The sequence below is a fragment of the Pollicipes pollicipes genome, unplaced genomic scaffold (assembly GCF_011947565.3).
Source record: "Pollicipes pollicipes isolate AB1234 unplaced genomic scaffold, Ppol_2.1 Scaffold_5724;HRSCAF=6776_pilon_pilon_pilon, whole genome shotgun sequence".
Lineage (NCBI taxonomy): Eukaryota > Metazoa > Arthropoda > Thecostraca > Pollicipedomorpha > Pollicipedidae > Pollicipes > Pollicipes pollicipes.
The window spans coordinates 8,138,311-8,144,310 of NW_023596746.1; the positions used below are offsets into that span (position 1 = coordinate 8,138,311).

Consider the following 6,000-nt stretch of genomic DNA (forward strand, 5'->3'; position numbering starts at 1 on the left):
GATGTTCTTTCATTTTGAGTTATGTTTACTGCTTGGTATGGTCTGTTGTGGTACACTTCACACCACATGCATATTCCCATTATGCAAGATATCATCCATTCATAGTCTCCTTTCTGTCTCATCACAGCATGATAACACTTGTCTTGCTTAGAAATACACTAGGCTCAGCATGGTGATACTCTCTAAATCATGCAAAAGCATCATACTGGCATTGTGATTTTGTGTTGTGATAGAAGCAGCAGTGTGGATCCATGACACTTGACACTTCAACCTAAGGTGCCCTGTGCTATGAAAATATGCTTGTGAAAGAGCTTGAAATAGCAACTTTACCTGCAAGTTTTACTTAAAATATTGATGTTTGTCTTAACAGTCTAGTAGATACAAGTTTGTCAATGAACATTTATTCTGCATTTTATGGCTTGTTCTGAGATGCATCTTCAGGCTTGTTCTATATAGTGCATGATGGTCCCAACAACTAGCAGATTTATTTCTTATGACCCCTGTCAGGGCAATACATAAAGTCCACAGTGTGAGGGTGTATTTTAGTTTATTTTTATTTTATTTTATGTTATTTTTTGCTGAAACCCCAGTTTAGCAGTCAAGATGCTCAGGGCAGGGTTGTGAACAGCTTCAAAAGGTCTTCAAGACAGCTATTTCAGTTGAAAACCTGATATGAATGTGGAACACTGCCTCAGAGAGAATCCTCCACAGTTAAAGATATTGCAGCAAGCATCAGATGTGATGAAATAAGCTCATTTAAACCATTGGTATAGTTTTTGAGTGGAATAGACTGTCCTAGACATCACAGTTTCTGTACATAGAAGATTTAATCCTCATGTTATTGATAGTGTTATACATTTTAAAATATTATTGATAGCTATTTGGTGGCCATTCCATCTGGAAATTGGGCTTATGAAGTCAGATATGAATGACTCAACTATATTTGTCTTGGTACTGGTTGCTGCTTGGTCAGTAGAGTGGCAGGATTTAAATGGTGTTATTATGGCATCATGGATGCCCAGCACACCTTGAAATAATCTGCATGAAATGGTCTGCACATCTTTGTGTGTGGGTAGCTCAGAAACTAGAGGGTGCTTGGGTCTTAAGAAAAGCAGGGCTGTGAACTGCACTGAATGGTCTTCAGTATGGCTATATCAGTTCAAAGCCCCATGCAAATATGGAACATTTCCTTCAGTGGTTATGGAATGGAATATGAGAGCCTCTCCAATAATCCTTCATTGCATTTCGGACCTTGCCATTGTATTTTCATCCAGGGTACCACATTTCAAGCTCTTTATTAACAGGAAATCTCACACTTAAATCCCAAGGTACTTTCTTGGTCAGTAAGATCTTTTGTGTCCAGCTGAAGACATGCAAATGGTGGAATGCCAGACATACAGGCAGGAGAGGGTGAGTGCATGTGGGGTATTGTAGATACTCCCATGTGCTGGGCATGGTTTGTCTTAAGAGTGAATGGTGTTGTCCAGTTCACGCACAGGTGGTGGGATGTGGCTGGCTGTGCTCTGACTGGTGCCTGTTCCTTGGCAGGTCTGTCCCCAGTCCAGCAGCACACCACACCCGAGAAAGTAACACGGTGCTAAGCCAGCTGTAAGAGCGAGCAGTCGTTACCAGGCTGTTGGCATAGGGCTGAGACCGTCGGCCGTGACACGCCGCCATCATGTCGGAGACGCCGCGCGAGACCGGCCGGCTGGACCTGAGCCGGCCGCGCTGGGACCAGTCGACGTTCGCCGGCCGGCTGCGCCACTTCTTCAGCATCACGTCACCGTGGCTGGCGCTGCACGGCCGAGACGAGCTGCTGGCGGCGCGGGATCTCGTGCAGCAGTACCGCGAAGGCCGCGAGCCGGCCGGCACTGACGATGAGCAGGTTTGGCGCGCCAAGGCGCTCTGCGACTCAGCCTTCCACCCGGACACGGGCGACCTGCAGAACGTGGTGGGTCGCATGTCCTTCCAGGTGCCCGGCGGCATGGTGCTGATCGGCGGCATGATCACCTTCTACCGCAGCACGACCGCCGTCGTCTTCTGGCAGTGGGCCAACCAGTCGTTCAACGCCTTCGTTAACTTCACCAACCGCAACGCCAAGAGCCCGCTGACGCCGACGCAGCTGGGTGTGGCGTACGTGTCGGCCACGTCCTGCGCGCTCGGCACGGCTCTGGGCCTCAAGCGCGTGCTGGCCGGCCGCGCCTCCACCTTCGTGCAGCGCTTCGTGCCGCTGGTGGCCGTGGTCGCAGCCAATTGCGTCAACATCCCGCTGATGCGTCAGGGCGAGCTGCTGCACGGGGTGCCCACGTTCGACGCCAAGGGCGAGGAGGCGTGCGTGTCGCGCGCCGCCGCCGTCAAGGGCATCGCCCAGGTGACGCTCAGCCGGAATGTGATCGTCTCGCCGAGCATGCTGCTGCTGCCGGTGCTGATGTCGCGGCTGGACCGGTCGCCTGGTACGCGCGCCGGACGCGGCTGCACGCGCCCGCCCAGATCGCGCTCTCGGGCGCCGTGCTGATGTTCATGGTGCCGGTGGGGTGCGCGCTGTTCCCGCAGACGTGCGTCATTGGCACGGACGCGGTGCGCCGCCTGGAGCCGGCCGTCTGGCAGGAGCTGGTGCGGCGATACCAGCCACAGCCGCCGCCCGACACGGTGCAGTTCAACAAGGGCCTGTAGCCGTGCCGGCCCGGCCCGCCACACCTGGCGGCGGTGGGTGGTCGCTGGCGGCTGCAGTCGGCTGTATGAGTCATCCAATGTATGCAGTCGGCTGTATGGGTCATCTGATGTGTGCGGTCGGCTGTATGAGTCATCCGATGTGCGCAGTCGGCCGGATGCGTCACCTGATGGGTGCAGTTGGAGGGGGCAGTCCGCCAATGACGTGGATGGTGCGAGCGGTGGGACTCAAAGACGCGTGGTTTTGCAACGCCAGGAGACGGAGATGACCCCAAAGTATCTTAAAACGTGACAGCAGAAAACTTGTGCAATCAAATGCAAGGTACGTCCCCATCGGCAACTCAACCGGTTGGAGAATCATTTGCACCTGAAGGGAACGTTGTGCAAAGCAGTAATGCACAGAATCCCTTCAGTCAAGGCTCAAAGCTCAGAACACAAAGTGCAATGATGTTTTTGTTAGGGTTGGTGCAAAGCACAAATGATGCACCAGTGCATGCAAGAAAACACCAAGTTTATAAAAAAGATCGATTTCTTGGCGCGGAGGATTCTGCATAATCGGCTATGAGTAATTGCGAAGGAAAAATTTTGGTAGTAGTGTGGCGCAGTTCATAAAAGCTTAACCTTTTCAAGGGTCTCGCAGCTGGCATTGGGACATGTCCTGAAGTCATCGATATTGATTCGAGTTTAAAAGGGCAGGAAATGACCCGTGTTTTTCGTTGATGCCTGCATTGTCAATATCACTGCCCACCTAGGCATTGTCAATACCACTTCCACTACCACTACCCATACGTTTTTAGCGACCATGCCATGGTAAAGTGCGGAACGGTTACAGCGTCAGTGGCCAATGCCTGACTGGGAGAAAGACAAGAGGTTCGTAAGGCGGTGGGGAACCTTATTTTTACTTAGATTGAAAACAGTTTCGGCACGCTCAACGCCTGTGTTACAAAATGAAGAGATCAGGCATGCGAGCAAAGCTTCCTCTCTCATGTTTCGGAGAACGAGCAAAACATTTGATGCCAACACGCAGTTCTTCAACCGGTACTGGCCTACCTGGTACAGGGTCAAACGTGGCAAAATTTCGACGTTGGAAAGAAAAACTGGTGGCAACTTGAAAAGCATCGTATGTCTACAGTCTGCTGCAACGTTACATGTCACTAATACAATTGCGGGCAGGTCTAATCTGTCAGCGCTTTGTACGTAGGTGCAGTAGATTTTGCTTCGTTAGGTCAGCGAATGAAACTTTGCTGGGGTTCAGCAATTTATCTTGAGATGTGACGTGCTCAAGGACCATCAGGTCTGGTTTAGATCTGTCCAGGATCTCCGAACCTAATAGAGGCGAGGCCAACCTCGGTTACAGTGTTTACGCTGGGATTGTTTGTACGGCGTTACAAACTACTCTGTGCAATAACGGGGTGCCTGGTCAAGCTGTCCAAGGACGCGCGGTTGGCTGCTCAAAAGCTGCGCATGGTAATATGCCAAGTGGGAGGGTGACCGGAACTATGGCATCATCCCCGAGCAATGGGCCGTATCGCTTTATTGTTCACGGATCGGCACATGCCACACATACGCCTACTGCTTAAACAACTCGCGCTCGTAGGAGTGTGCCAGGTGTAAGCGTTAGTTGGTCGATTAGTTGACGCGGTTGGAGACATCTCTTATTTTGCCAAAAGTTTGTTCTGCCCTACCGCGTATGCTCGGCGCAAAAAGGACGTGTTTGGTACCGCCCTCGTTAAAATCGCCATTTTAGGCCGGGATGCTCCTTGAGGTGTTTGCTTTCCCGCCCTTTTTGTGCGACTCCACCCGAAGTATTAGATAAATGGAGTAAGGGGGTGGCGGGAAAATGTTTGGTAATGGCGCGCTAACAGCAGTCGAGGCAAAACACCGTAGAGTAAAGGTGGGTAAGGGAGTGATGGCAAATGTTTATTGTTTACGCTCGTATTAGCCGGGGTTTAGACTGTGCAATGATTGTTTTTTTATGCACAGGGGAGGGTAGCTTAGGGACTGTAATGTGTTGGTGAGGTTACCTCGCGCATCTATTTTGCGCTTTTGGGCCTTTATATCATTGTGTATCGGGTATTTCTTCAAGTTATTTGGCGCTGTGTGTTTGAGGCAACAAATACTTAGTATTCCAGCTGTTGTGGGTAAACAGGACTTTCAGCCTCGTTCGTTTGCGGGGTTGCCTTACCGATGTCTTCCAGGGCGAGTGATAGTGGTAGCGTGACTGAATCTTACGTATGTAGCCAAAACTTTTCTAATCGAATTGTCAAATTTTCTCTAACAAAATTCTGGGGATTTACACAATTTCTGCGAAATTGCGTTGTAGCTGTATGCTGTGTAAACATCGGCTCGGTGAGAGGGGAGGACGGCTCATTTGGCCCCCTCCTTGGCTACGTTCCTGCGGGCCACGTAGGTATGCAGCTTTGGACGTGGTGTCTATAAACTGGCGCTGGTAATTCTATTCTCAGTACTGATTGCCATTTCGTGTATACTGTAAAGATATCGAAAATATACGACCACTCAGAGAACCTGTGTATTGGACCACCCTGCAGGTGACGCGGCGATGCGCCGGGAGATACGCGCAGCTCTGGTATTTGGCGATGCATGGGCATTGGCGGACTGGAGGCAACACCTCCCAGGCTGACATCGAGTTCTGCGGTGGAAGCGAGCGCACCCCTTTCTGCACCAGATTCCGTACTGACATGCCAATGAAATGGAGAGCATCAAATACGAGCGAATGTTTTTTCCCATTACTTAACCTAAATGGTCCTCATGTCAACCGTGTCATCTGCACCACGCGACTGGCTGCAGAGACGTGTTTTTCGCAAGATGAGTTGGGGTGGGGGGGGGGGGGTTAAACGGTTAAAAATGACGCAACCTGCCTCAAAGCACGCCAATAAACGGGTTTCTCCACGGCTTCGGCTTACTTTTGCCCCAATACTGGGGGGATGGGGCTAAGTTGGGGGAGGGAAGGGCCTAAAGGACGCATCCCCTCAACTGAATCGGAAACTACACCTCTGACTGGATTCCGTTGAAACATGATGGTGACCGTAGGCTAAATTTATTCACAAACAGAGTGTCATTTGTAGCAGCTGTGTTATTCAATAGTTCAAACCACTAACATGCAGTGCAATGCTTTAGCCTCCAGCACGATCGTGGCCCACTGCTACGCTGTTTCTTGCGTGCGATGTGGCGAACCAATGTGGAGCGTAGCTTGGACCTCGGTCTACACAGATCTTGGAGGGTGCGTCTGCTTCCCACAGCGAGCACACAAATACTTTTAAGGTTTAACAACATTTGAAACAGCAGTGGGGCATGGGCTGCAACCACACC

General features: G+C 50.8%; 1 pseudogene; it reads left to right on the top strand.

Annotated features, from left to right (window-relative positions):
• Nucleotides 1-1,551: 1,551 nt before the first annotated feature.
• On the top strand, nt 1,552-2,673 carry LOC119102435 (sideroflexin-2-like; annotated as a pseudogene).
• The last annotated feature ends 3,327 nt before the right edge of the window (nt 2,674-6,000 follow it).